The sequence below is a fragment of the Biomphalaria glabrata genome, chromosome 8 (assembly GCF_947242115.1).
Source record: "Biomphalaria glabrata chromosome 8, xgBioGlab47.1, whole genome shotgun sequence".
Taxonomy (NCBI): Eukaryota; Metazoa; Mollusca; class Gastropoda; family Planorbidae; genus Biomphalaria; species Biomphalaria glabrata.
This window is the reverse complement of record NC_074718.1, coordinates 35,545,316-35,559,823: the sequence shown is the minus strand read 5'-3', so window position 1 is coordinate 35,559,823 and position 14,508 is coordinate 35,545,316. Positions and strand designations below refer to the sequence as shown.

The following is a 14,508-nucleotide window of genomic DNA, read 5'->3' as shown; positions in this document are numbered from 1 at the left end:
AATATGGTACTTATCTGTACACATGACTGTCATTGAGTATCAATAATGTAGGCCTGCATATCAAATGATAGTGAATATAACTATCAATATTGTACATATCAAACGATAGTGAATATAACTATCAATAGTGTACATATCAAACGATAGTGAATATAACTATCAATATTGTACATATCAAACGATAGTGAATATAACTATCAATAGTGTACATATCAAATGATAGTGAATATAACTATCAATAGTGTACATATCAAACGATAGTGAATATAACTATCAATAGTGTACATATCAAATGATAGTGAATATAACTATCAATAGTGTACATATCAAATGATAGTGAATATAACTATCAATAGTGTACATATCAAACGATAGTGAATATAACTATTAATAGTGTACATATCAAACGATAGTGAATATAACTATCAATAGTGTACATATCAAACGATAGTGAATATAACTATCAATAGTGTACTTATCAAATGATAGCGAATATAAATATCAATAGTGTACATATCAAATGATAGTAAATATAACTATCAATATTATACATATCAGACGATAGTGAATATAACTATCAATATTGTAGATATCAGACGATAATGAATATAACTATCAATATTGTACATATCAAACGATGGTGTATATACCAATCAATGTTGTACATATCTATTAGTTGCGTACACAGCTGTAGTTGTACAGGTTCTTGTCATCTAACGACTTTTGTATTAAAGACACGAAAAACGTGTACATCTTTTTCCAAAGTTTCAGAAACTCAAGTGTTAACAAGGTTACAAAGACGGTTTGTGTGGAAACACAAACTCAAAATCGACCCCCGAAGTGGTCCACCTAGGGAGGTGAAAAGGCAGGTTTCAATATTTTCAGAAAGAACATCAGAGTGAAATTCTATCAAAGACAAATGGCAGAGAAGAATGGAGAAAGAAGTTTGACAGATTTGTGTGGTGCTCCAGCGGTCCAGCAGACCGAAGGATAGGTGAATGTGAAGTTAGATGTGAACCTGGCCTAACTGATGTCTTATAATGAATATCTCATTGATCTAATTGGATCTTATTTGATCTAAAGGATCAATCTCTTATTCAAATCCTCAAGAAAAAAACATTTCCGTAAAAAAAGTTTTTTTAAAAACTTTCCTTTAGTTAAGTGTTATTGCAATTATGTAAGGCTTCAGTTCACGCGATAATATGAAAAACTACTTATTAATTGTTGCTTTAAAATATGTCCAACTTATATGCATACTAAATAGTTTTTTTCTCTTTAAAAAAAAGTAAACATTTCTGGTGTAAATGTAGTAGTTAGTATGACAGAACTTATTAAACTTAGAAATACAAATGTAAAAAGTGTGACAAATAATCTAAAGCAATTTGTATAAACATATAAAAATTTGGTTAATGTTAGTGTTCCCTACTTAAAAGCTTCCCGTGTTTGTTACTATTAATAGTGAATAGTTGTAAAAGTGGTGTATTTTTATGAAAAAAACTGCTTGCATAAGTGATTAAAAAAATATTTTTTTTTTGCTTTCAGAAAAAAAAAGTAGCAGTTGCATCAGAACTTTGAATGGTCTAAAATATTATGATGTCGGATTTTCAATATCTTTTCTAGTTTACGAGATCTAAACGGGACAGACGGACGGACAGACATTCACCATGAAACTAATAGCGTCTTTTCCCCTTTCACAGGCAGCTAAAAAGTAAAATGAATCGCAGAGTTAAAAACACTTTTACCATTAAGAAGAATCTCTGGACAATGAAAGCCTGTAATTTATATCCAGACCTCCTTATATAGTATATACTGTCAAACTTCTGACACGCACACAAAAACAAACAGTATAGGAAAAGGAAGAGTTATCTCTTTCCCTTATTTTGCCAAAATTGTATTCAGAAACAGGCCTACCTATTATTCTCCTTTGCACTCAGACAGGAGCCATAATCCCGTTAGTAAATATAGTCACTTTGAAATGAGGCGATGACTGGGTTAGCGAAATGGAGTTTCAATGTTTTGTGTGAGACAATGTCAAACAATACTATAAGCACACACACAACCCGGCTTAGGAAGAAACACGCTCAGTCTTCTATAAAACTTTCTACATAATGAGTCAAAATTCTTGTTAAGGATGATGATATCCATTCTATATATGTTCATATATCCTTATAAATATTTCATATAACCATCATAAATAAGTTCTTATATCCATTACAAATAAGTTAATTTATTCATTATTAATAAGTTTATATATCCAAATCCATAATTATTAAGTTCATATATCCATCATAAATAAGTTCATATATCCATTACATATCTATTATAATTAGGGGTGCACCGGATAGTCGCTCCGACTTTGGCTTCGGCCGAATATTCGGCAATTTTTCACTATTCGGCTTCGGCCGAATATCACTGCCGGATGGTAAAAACTTCACCGTAGTACCGATATTTATAAGTTCACGTATTCACTATTAATAAGTTTATATATCCAAATCCATTATTATTAAGTTCATATATCCATCATAAATAAGTTCATAGGTGTCAACGTTAGGTTTAGATTGTGTAAGGTTGTAATGCGTAGTGTTGAAGAATGCTGTATTACTATTACACATTGGACTGGTCACTACCAATGTGTCGCGAATGCGTAGACTGCTGGGTTCGTGCTTTCTGGAGTCACACTTGACACGTGACAGACACAGACATTACAGATTGACTCAAGTTCTCTTTGGCAGACAAATATAATGTTTATTTAATGACAATAATAACAACACTAAACCTTATTGGCAGATACATCAAGACTTCCGATGTGAAACATAATTACATCCGCATAACAGCGGTATTGAATGTCCAAGAGGATTAGTTACAGAATGAACCACAAGTAACGTCCGCATCACAGCGGGTAACAATAATACTTCAATAATACATATCCAACTCTCAGTGTAGAGAAAAACTAATAGGAATATACGTAGTGTTCACTGGCTTCAACTGCTCAAAGGATACTACTTAACTCAGAGTTACAACTCGACAAAAACGCTACTACTAAAATTATACTTGACTGCCTCGTACAGTGGATAACACTTGACTCCCTGACTTGACTGACTGTACTCAAAGTCAGTTTTAGTCATTCTACTTCCTGTTTTCTACATCAGGAATTTACGAGTCTTTTCAATGTCTTAACCTGAGGTGAACATTAAATCAGGCAATGTCAACTGAGATTGTGACAATATGTCCATTACATATCTATTATAATTATAACGTTAAACGAATTAATTTAAGAGCCATCTCAATCTTAGAAACCTATGGATTTATCACATTTTTAAATTGCATTTGGAAATATTCAACACTGCGAATCTTCTTATCCAAACCTATATTACAATATGCCTCCTCTATTTGAGAGTCTTCAGCCTCAAGAAAATAGGAATTTGAAAAGATCTACAATACAGCCTTATCTTATCTTATATAATACAGACGTTACTTCAGAAAAGAAGATAATTACATTATACGCGTCATGCATTTAGTCATGCATATTAACCAATGACCTAGATTCTGCCGAGTCGCTGGTTTTCCTGGCTAGCTCATGCAACCCATTCCATGCTCTAATAGCACTAAGGAAGAAGGAAGCCTTGAGATTTATAACAAATGAATATTCACATTCAGTTAGTAAAATCATTAAATTTAGAGATTCGTCACGATAGAAGACTAAAATGTAAAGTAGCAATCATACACAAAACACTGAACCATACTTTTCAAATACGAAAACAAAACATAACAAGCAACAAACAAACAAAAGTTTAAAAAACAAAGCTCATCTAAGGGAAAGAACCGTTAATTACTGCCATTTACTTAAAGTTGCAGGTTTTAGCTTCGTTTCTGCTATGTAAGAAATTAATTAATTAGTACTAAATGATTAACTAATTGGTTAATTTTTTTAATTGATTTATGTATTGGAGAAAAAAAAAACATGTGAAAACGTAATAAGGGAACAACAATCTTATTTTTTAATGGAATGTCTGTAATTATAATAAGATATTCTAATCGCATCTCATTTAAGAGAATTTAAGATTTCTGTTTGCAAATAAGCGTGTCTCATGTGTCAAAAGAATGTGATAAAGTGTGTCTAACTGTGTCTAAAAGTGTGTCCCAATGTGTGTCGTAAAGTTTGTCTCCCAGTGTGTCTTGTTAAACGGAACCCCCAACCAGCATAACCAAATGTAGCCATCGTTTAGTGGCTACTGTAACACGGAATGAGTGTCATTGACCGCTGGCACGGTAAGGCGAACACATCTTTCAGCTTAACCTCACACATATTTCATTAGAGGGCGATAACACGAACTGGACACCGTCCGGCCTGGCTAAAGCCCGCTGGCGTTAAAAGGTTGGCAGGGAGAACAAAGTGAATTAGCCGGACGATGGTATGGGTCAACTAGGAATTAGTCCCAGGCGATCAAGCTACACGACAGAGCTACAAGGCTTCAAGGCCTCTACAAATACAACAAAAAGCCATTTATCTTTCAATAAGACAAAACGCTAAGCACTTTTATTTTTAAGAGTATAAAAAAAAACCTTACACTTAGAGAAACTTACGCACACTCACACAGACGGTTTTCTGCGATTTAATTAAAAAAAATTATTATAAAAATGTTAAAACTGCGAAGTTTATTTTCTTTTGTTTCATTGTTTAAAGTCATTACAAGTTACAAAGAAGTGGAAAACAATAAAACAACAACAAAAATTGTTTAACTATTATAGTTGAACTTTCTTACATTGTAAAATTGTATTGTAAATAAACATACACTTTACTTTATTTAACTAACTTCCATAGACGCTTAATCTCCAAGTCTAGGTTCCCATATTTTCTTTGTTTGTCCATTTCAGTTTTTCATATATTATGAGACAGTACGGCGATTTCAATAATGGTAGCGTTTTTTTTTAAATCAATAAATAGCAGATCAGGGCGATTAAAATTTACCGTTTTGTCAGTCCTTTGTAGGCCTATACCAGAAGCCTACAATAAGTGATCAGCAGACTCGAGACCCCTTTGGCGAGTATTTGTAATATGGAAGAGTGTTTCTATTAATCAAATTATGTGTCAAAGCCAAGTGTTGGTGTATTAATTTTGCAACTTGGTTATGGCGACCTAGGTAGGCAGGTTCTGATAAGGCTGAACATCCTGCCATTATGTGTTCAATTGACTTAAACAAATTTCCACATTATTATTATTATTAAGTTAGAAACGAAGAAGTATTCATTCTCTGGTGCTGCCAGGGTCGAGTTTCGTTAAAGAGAAACAAAATTCATCGTAGTCCCTTTAACAGTTTCCACTGAGGAATGTTATGGTGATGTGGCAGGTCTGCAGCAGTACCGCCCTCTGACAGACAACGAGGATGTTCCTAGGAATGTTAAGGGCCTTGAAGATATCTGTGAGGTCAGTTGTTATTATCCCCTCGTTGATATAACAATGGGAGTATATTGTTGTTTTAGATAACCTCCATAAACGCTTAATGTCCGAGCCTTTGTTTCCATATTATCGTTGTTTTTCCAAATCAGTTTTTTCTAAAATTATGAGATAGTGGTACGGCGATGTCAATAATGGTAGCAGCTTTTTCTTTTTTATCGATGAGCAACAGATCAGGGCGATTAAAATCTACAGTTTTGTCGGTCAAATAGGCCTATTTCAGTACAGCAGATGGTCAGTAGACTCGAGAAGTCGAGAACCTCTTGTGGTGAGTATTTGTAATAAGGAGGAGTATCCTTACTGATCAAACTATATGTCAAAGCCAAGTATTAGCTTTGCAACTTAGTTATGGCGACCAGGGGCGGACTGGGTATCAAAATCGGCCCGGGCATTACCATATAAACCGGCCCACAAATGAATGGCGTCATATCATGGGCGTTTTTCGGTGGAGGGGATTTTTCTACCCCCCTCTGCAATGTATATGTATGTAATTAATCTTCATTACATTCCGACTTTTCATTCTTTCGGGCGTTTTTGTTTAGCCTAGAGTAGGTTCTTCTTTTAATTTGTGGAAAGACAGTACACACCACCAAGAACAGCTAGGCTGTCAGCGCTCCCCCAGCTGGGTCCGAGGCTTCGCCCAGATCCAAGCATTATTTCCGTTATTTTAAGCTTTAAAAAAATGCATATTCTGAGGTAGCCTATCTACAGTGCAATTAGCTTGCTACTCTTCCGCAAAAAATTCATAAACCAAATCTGCTATTCACTGCACTTAATAAATGGAGTCCAGCGACTGGTAGAAAATGGTAACTATAGTTTTGCTTTAGTTTTTGTATTGGAGGGGGGGGGGGTAACCACAAAACTCCTTTTGGCTACGCTTAGGAAAGTTGGCTGCACTGGGGCATTAAGTAAAGTTTCCTTTTCAGACTATGAGATCTGAGGCAAGTGATGATTTGAACCCCCCCCCTCCTCCCGGCTACGCCCATAGGTGTAAGCCTAATTCTCTTCAAAATATATATAGTTTGATAACTCATCGAAAACTGGATGTATGCTTGCGTAGGATTAAATAATGTATTTTATATTTTATTTTTTTATTTTATTTTACATGCATGTAGTCTGAAAACTATAAACAATACAATAGCAGCCTTAATGAGTTTGAAACTTTTTTGGTATTACTTATAGACTGCAGATGTTTCTTCAAAAAATAAGCTAGTTACGTCCTACGCATTGCATGTTGATCTGTGACTTAAAATATGCTAAGTCATTGGTGTTCCTGATTCCATTAAAAGAAGAGAATGCAGAACGGTTAGAGAGGCACTTACAAGTACATTCTCAAAAACGCGAATTGTATATGAATATATCATGACCCTTTATTGAAAATATAAATCTCCTTTCATTAAATATCGGATGTGACAGCGCTATAAGCCTATAAATTATTATAATTATTATAAGAATTTCCATCATTAATGACTTCATACTAAGCATAAGTTTGGCATTAATTATAATAGTAAAAAAGATATGATTTAGATCTAGATTTGTCTTTTTTAAATTAAATAATTTGTCTTCTGTCTTCTAAATCTTATGAATCACAGACGGTCCTTCAAAAGAGAAGTTATTCACGTCCGTTGCGTATTCTCGTGTCCTGGAGTGCGTGCTAGAATTGTTCAGTAGTGGGGACCTAGTGATTATAAGCCTAGTGCTCCGTCTGTCTGTCTTCTATCTGTCTTCTACCTGTCTGTCTGTTTTCCAACTGTCTGTCTGTCTTCTACCTGTTTTTCTGTCTGTGGCTACTACTGTCTGTCTGTCTTCTATCTGTCTTCTACCTGTCCGTCTGTCTTCTACTGCCTGTCTGTCTTCTACCTGTCTGTCTGGCTGTGTCTTCAACAATCTGTCTTCTGCCTGTCTGTTTGTCTTCTACCTGTCTGTCTGTCTTCTGTCTGTCTGTCTTCTACCTGTCTGTCTGTGTCTTCTACTATCTGTCTTCTACCTGTCTATCTGTCTTCTACATGTCTGTCTTCTACCTGTCTGTCTGTCTGTGTCTAAAACTATCTGTTATCTGCCTGTCTGTCTGTCTGCTACCTGTCTTTCTTCTACCTGTCTGTCTGTCTGCTACCTGTCTGTCTTCTACCTGTCTCTGTCTTCTACCTGTCTATCTGTCTTCTACATGTCTGTCTTCTACCTGTCTGTCTGTCTGTGTCTAAAACTATCTGTTATCTGCCTGTCTGTCTGTCTGCTACCTGTCTTTCTTCTACTGTCTGTCTGTCTGCTACCTGTCCTTCTACCTGTCTGTCTGTGTCTTCTACTACCTGTCTGTCGTCTACCTGTCTGTCTTCTTCTTGTCTGTCTTCTATCTGTCTGTCTTCTACCTGTCTGTCTTCTTCTTGTCTGTCTTCTACCTGTCTGTCTTCTTCTTGTTTGTCTACTACCTGTCTGTCTTCTTCTTGTCTGTCTTTCTACCTGTCTGTCTTCTTCATGTCTGTCTTCTACCTGTCTGTCTTCTTCTTGTCTGTCTTCTTCTTGTCTGTCTTCTACCTGTCTGTCTTCTTCCTGTCTGTCTTCTTCTTGTCTGTCTTCTACCTGTCTGTCTTCTTCTTGTCTGTCTTCTACCTGTCTGTCTTCTTCCTATCTGTCTTCTTCTTGTCTGTCTTCTACCTGTCTGTCTTCTTCCTGTCTGTCTTCTACCTGTCTGTCTTCTTCTTGTCTGTCTTCTACCTGTCTGTCTTCTTCATGTCTGTCTTCTACCTGTCTGTCTTCTTCTTGTCTGTCTTCTACCTGTCTGTCTTCTTCTTGTTTGTCTTCTACCTGTCTGTCTTCTTCCTGTCTGTCTTCTACCTGTCTGTCTTCTTCATGTCTGTCGTCTACCTGTCTGTCTTCTTCTTGTCTGTCTTCTACCTGTCTGTCTGTTCAAATAACGGGCCTAGGATGTTGTATTGACGCATGCGTGGAACCCTAAGTTGTGTTTTCGTTGTAGTATACCGGTGGTGAGTGTCAGTGTGGCCCCCTCCCCCCTCTCCCTACACTTTACATTCATGTTTGGACTCAAATAGATTCACGAGAACCTCCGAGAAAACGTTCGTGAAATAAAAATTCTTCAAATTAACATTCAATTTTTTTTCTGCCCAACCCTATTGTTATTCATTTAGTGCGCACTATAGGCCAGGGCAGATATACATCTACCATAGACTGGCCAAGGAAACAAAAAAGTTTATTGTTTGTATTTAAAATTCTTATTGTAAAAGCAAAATACTTTTTTTGTCCGTGAGGCTGTAACCGTAGTACAACGAAATCGGAGACTGTTACTGTCACCGGTGAATGTTAACGTGTACATAGTCGCTTGTTGGCTGTCTACAGTACTCTCTACAGGAATATGAATGTTGGATAAGTTGTCGTACAGAGAGTCATTATGTTCATCCTAGATAGATCTTTGGTGATACATCTGTCACTCTCTGTGATGCATTAATGAGTAGCCTACAATTATAACAAAGTCTACCAATACAGTATGTAAGTTTTCAAATTAAGCATACATCTCTATTGATAGATTAGAAAGTGTTGTCAAACTTTTTAAGTGAGTAGAGAAGCCGAACCGAATTAACTTCTATATGTGAATATGTGGATCCTTTCATTGAGTATCGGATGGGACAGCGCTGTAAGCCTATACATTATCAATGACTTCATACTAAGCATAAGTTTGCCATTAATTATAATAGTAAAAAAATGATTTAGATCTAGATTTGTCTTTTTAAAATTAAATAATATTTTTTTTTTGTAAGCCTTAAGTGTAGTATTTTTAGATTGATGTTATTAAAATAAACAAAAAGGAAACTTACTTTTTCTGTATAAATCTCATATTGAGCTGTGAATAAGTTGAGTGGTTTGCAATTTCGTGTCTGTGTGTGTGTTAAAGTTGATTCCTATGAAGTAGGGGCCTAGTGTTAAAGAGCTTCTTCTTTTTCCTCGTTCTCATTGTTATGTTGGAACGTTCAGACCAATATACGAGATGAACTGCGCGGTGGTTTCCAAATCAGGGAGATCTCCATATAGTTTTCTTTCTATTGGCGTGTTTTGGGGCCAGTGTCTTGTACGGGTCTCTTGGTAAAGAGAACAGTTTTGAAGGACATGTTGTCTCATTCTGTTGTGTCCGGTCCTGAGTCGTAAGATTAGAGTTTATAATAGGCATCATCTTTCTTGTGATACGCATGAGAGCGTGTCCATTTCTCATTTATTTTATTTACTATTAGTTTCTTCATTTCTTCTGGATCGAGTGCAATTTAATTGTGAATTTGTTCTCCCACTCTTGGCGAGTGTGTCAGCCTTCTCATTTCCTTCTAGTTCTATATGTGTTGGTATCTGTTTTATCCGTTAAAGAGCTAATTGTCGCCCCAATTGTTTTTCTGCGTTATATCAATGTTTTCTAACTTAACCTCTCTCATCCCTCTTTTTCGTTAACTGCCAATGGAACGATCAAAAGACGTGGGAGGGAAGGCGCAAAAACAAAAGGGAGTGTCATCCAACGTATATGCCGACCAGCAAAATAATTAGGCCAAACACAACCTCGAAGACATCAAAGAAGTGTTGAAGTTAATGCCGCTCGTGCATAGCAAAAAGTACGGTCTAACGTTTTGCTAATGATAATACGTAGGCTACAGTGTATAGTGTACATTTTTTAAAAAATTCTTGTTGAATTTCAAACAAAATGAAGAGTAATAAATAAATTTTTAAAAATAGGAAACGTGTTCGGGCATCTGTGTCTCGCTGCTTTATTTTTTTTTTTAAGTTGTCTGCATTGAAATAAAATGATTTTTTCTTTGTTCGCGACCAAACCGGCCCATTTGGTACCGGCCCACCGGGCATTTGCCCGTTTGCCCATATAGCCAGTCCGCCCCTGATGGCGACCTAGGTAGGCAGATTCTGATAGGGCTGAACATCTTGCCATTATGTGTTAAATTGACTCGCCCACATATTTGTTATTATTATTATTATTGAAATGAATTCATTTTCATCCTATGGAACTGCCAGGATAGAGCTTCATTATCGGTTCTAAAATTGGTGATTTTTAGATGGCCCCTAAGTTTAAGGCGAGATTTTTGAGTGTAGGCTTTTTTTTTTTTTTTTTTCGTAACTCCTTTTACTTGTCCCATGATTTCCTTTTCCGCTTGGTTTTTATTGACATTTGATTTGAGCGTGTTTACCTTGCACATCTTAGACAGCCAGGAATTCAGACCACAAACAGCGCAATGTTTTTTTTTTGTTTTGTTCCCTTGTCCGAATGAAAATGTGACGTGTTATATAAAATGTAAATAAGCATCCCCCCCCCCCCCCGATCCATCTCACCACGTGACCATGCCCCTTCATAAACACATTAGAAGCCAAAATGTCTGAGTGGATGTTTTGTTTATAGCTTGGCTGTGTCATTCAATGTACATGACATAGAAACAGTTATGTAGACAAGACATTGTGCGCGCGTGTGTTCCATTTTCTCTTGATCTATCTTATCTTAAATGTTACAGACGTTACTTCAAAAAAGAAGATGATTAAGTGCTACGCTTCAGGCATTTAGTCATGCGTGTTAACCAATGATTTAAATTCTGCCAAGTCGCTGGTTTTCCTGGCTAGCTCAGGCAACCCATTCCATGCTCTAATAGCTCTGGGGAAGAATGAGCGTTTGTACAAATTTGTCCTAGCATATGGAATAAGGAATCTTTGTGTCTTTCTGAGTATTTTGTTAGATTTAGTTTTTGTATTTGAAGATTATGGTTCAGTGTGTTATGTATAATTGCTACTTTACTTTTGAGTCTTCTGTCCTGAAGGCTTTCTAAATTTAGTGATTTTACTAAAGGTGTTAGACTAGTCAAATGTGAATATTCGTTTGTTATGAATCTCACTGCTCTATTTTGTGTCTGTTCCAGTTTTCTAATGTTTTCTTGAGTTGAGGGGTCCCAAACGGAGGATGCATATTCTATTATTGGCCTAACCAAGGTTAAATAACATTTTAGTTTTATGTTCTTATTTGATTTAAAGACATTTCTTTTAATAAACCCTAATACTAGATCTAGATCTATTTAACAGATGAAGAAACACTTAGAGTGTAACATTTATAAAAGAAGGCGAAGAATACCAAAAACTAATTGAAGTTCATAATCTATTTAGTATTGAGATCAAAAGTAAATCCGCTGCCGAGAACAGACGTGGACGGCGAAAAGAAAATGTTAATCGACCACCGGTGGACAATGGTTATGATAGCGCTAGATGTAGCAGAATATGTAGGTCACGGCTGGGGCTGCGTAGTCACGGGAAATACTGCATTCCTCTTTAATCTTCGGACTCGAAGACAAGCCTTATTTGTTTTAAGAGTAATTTCAACAAAACCAGCTGTTAATCCGATTTTATCAAATTTGTTAAAGAAACTCAAAACTATTCGGATATTGCACTGGACTTTAAACGTTTCTGGAACGTAAAAATGCAAAACGTTGAGGTCTAAACTTTGACATCTAGAGAAAGTTGGCCTTGACAGACTGAACAGACATAAATATTTCGAAGGCAAAATGTTCTCACAAGGACAACGATGTTTTGATGTTCAATCAAAAATTGTTTACAAACAATCAAGGCCAATGACATTCATAGATTTGATTGCTCAATGTATGATCATGTGATAGCAACATTTGCCAGAAGTGATTGCACAGAACTCTCTTTGTTGGGGAGGTAGAAAAATGAGGTCCTACACATATTTTGTTTTCCTACACATGCTGTCAATAATTGTAACATGATCCACATGGCGCTTATGGGAAATAGAATCAAGAAAGAGAGAGACAGAGAGACAGAGAGAGACAGAGAAAGACAGAGATAGAAAAAGAGAAAGAGAGATAGAGATTTTTTGTATTTACAGGACGCAGAAGCATCTAGAAAGGTGTATGCTAGTGGCGGTACACGTACACAACATACTCTCTCTCTCTCTCCTTCTCTCTCTGACTCTTTTTCTTTCTTTCTCTCTCTCCCACTGTGACTCTTTTTCTTTATCTTCCTCTGACTTTTTTTTCTTTCTCTTTCTCTTTCTCTCTCTCTCCCTTATTTTTTTTCTCTATCTCTGAATCGTTTTCTTTCTCTCTCTCTCTCTGTATCTGTCTCTATTACGTAATATATACTTATGACGAGGGCCCCATAGGGTGAGCACTTTTGATAGTCACTACTGTTCGTGCCCTCACCATATAGCGGCCACCATTCAGTAAAGGGCACTATTTATCTTAAAGAAGAAAGATACACTAAGTGCCACTTGTCAATGCCCCTCAGAAACGTTCAGCCAAATACTGGATATATCTTTCCCATTCCTGGTGCCAGGCTGCAGAAAATTCAAAATGTACTGAAGCAAAGCAGACGTGACAGAAGAGAATTGGTCTCATTGACACATAGTTGCCACTGAAATATGCCCAGACTGCGGCTTAAAGTATCCAGCCACTGAAATATGCCCAGACTGCGGCTTAAAGTATCCAGCCACTGAAATATGTCCAGACTGCGGCTTAAAGTATCCAGCTTCTGAAATATGCCCAGACTGCGGCTTAAAGTATCCAGCCACTGAAATATGTCCAGACTGCGGCTTAAAGTATCCAGCTTCTGAAAAATGCCCAGACTTCGGCTTAAAGTATCCAGCTACTGAAAAATGCCTAGAGGGCTGTTAAAAGTTTCCAGCAACTGAAATATTCAGCTGGAAGTTACCCGCCACTGAAATATTCCCAGACTGCAGCTAAAAGTTCCCAGCTATTGAAAATACCTAAAATGTTGTTAAAAGTGCCCAGCTACAGAAATATGCAGCTGAAAGTTACAAGCCACTGAAATATGCCGTGAGTAAAGCAGAAAGTATCCGGCCACTGAAATATGCCGTGAGTAAAGCAGAAAGTATCCGGCCACTGAAATATGCCGTGAGTAAAGCAGAAAGTATCCGGCCACTGAAATATGCCGTGAGTAAAGCTGAAAGTATCCAGCTACTGAAAGATGCCCAGAGTGCTGATAGAAGTTTCAGGACACTAAAATATGTCCAAACTAGGCCTACTGAAAGAAGTTCCCAGATACCATGCCAGAGTGCTGCTTAAAGTTCCCAGCTACTGAAATATGCCTAGAATACAGCCTGAAGTTCCTTACAAGAACATGCCCCAAGTCAAGAACTCATTCGCAGTAAAAGGTCTTCAAACTTACAGCCACCTTGAAGGCACTAATGGTGAACACGTTTTATTTTGGTAACTTATTACATCTCTTTCATCACGACATGGGATGAGCACACAATCTCATTGTTCATGTCCATGGAGATGTCTGAGGAGCCTTGACGAGACCATTACTTTTCAAGAAGAGTTTGTTCCTATTTATAATAACGTTTTCTTATTTTTTAAATCAAATCTCATCAACATCTGTTCCATTTTCTTGGTGCCATTTTAAATGCCATCTGGGTTAAATATACACGTCCAATGTACAGCACTACCATAAAATATGAATCGAATCAAAATATTTAACATTATAGCATGTGTTGGCGCGTTAGACATAGTGTAGTCACATCCATTAAAACTATTATTTTAAAGCCATAAACAGACTCATGTCTGAAGAGCCGTCATGTGATCAAAGAGTCTGACCATAAGACAAAAAAATGGAAACTGTCTGATAGGAGATGTCACACTGAAAGAGGTAATGAGGTCCTGGGGTCTAGGGAACTGACAACCGCCCGACGTGGGATTGGGAAAATCATGACCCCAAGAGATTCTCTGGCTGCACACGGCGCCCTAAGACATTATCAATTTTCTAAGGGGGAGACTTGTACTTTTTAGAAACAATCTCAAAGTCATTGAGAATTTACTTCACTCCTAATCCTACCCTGACACTAAGTTACATACATCAAATCAATTTTAGAATATACTCAATAGAAACATATTCATTTTACATAATCGTATAAACAATACAAGTTTTAAGCTTTTGTCCTCAAGCCTTTAATCTACATTTGTGTAATTGATCTTAAATGTGAGATGGTACGTCATAGATATTTAGTCAAGATCGAACATCTTAGCTCTAGGTGCAAC

General features: G+C 36.7%; 1 protein-coding gene across 3 annotated transcripts in view; it reads right to left on the bottom strand.

Moving 5' to 3' along the window:
- LOC106056784 (glutamate receptor-like) overlaps positions 1 to 14,508 on the bottom strand; it is a 112,437-nt gene that overhangs the window by 30,518 nt on the left and 67,411 nt on the right. Inside the window, exon 1 of one of the 3 annotated variants that reach the window (XM_056039408.1) lies at positions 2,777 to 3,018. The exons of the other annotated variants lie outside the window; for them this stretch is intronic. The gene's annotated coding sequence lies outside the window, so the exon portion shown is untranslated. Of the gene's footprint in view, positions 1 to 2,776; positions 3,019 to 14,508 lie in introns of those variants that run through there. 3 annotated transcript variants of the gene reach the window in all.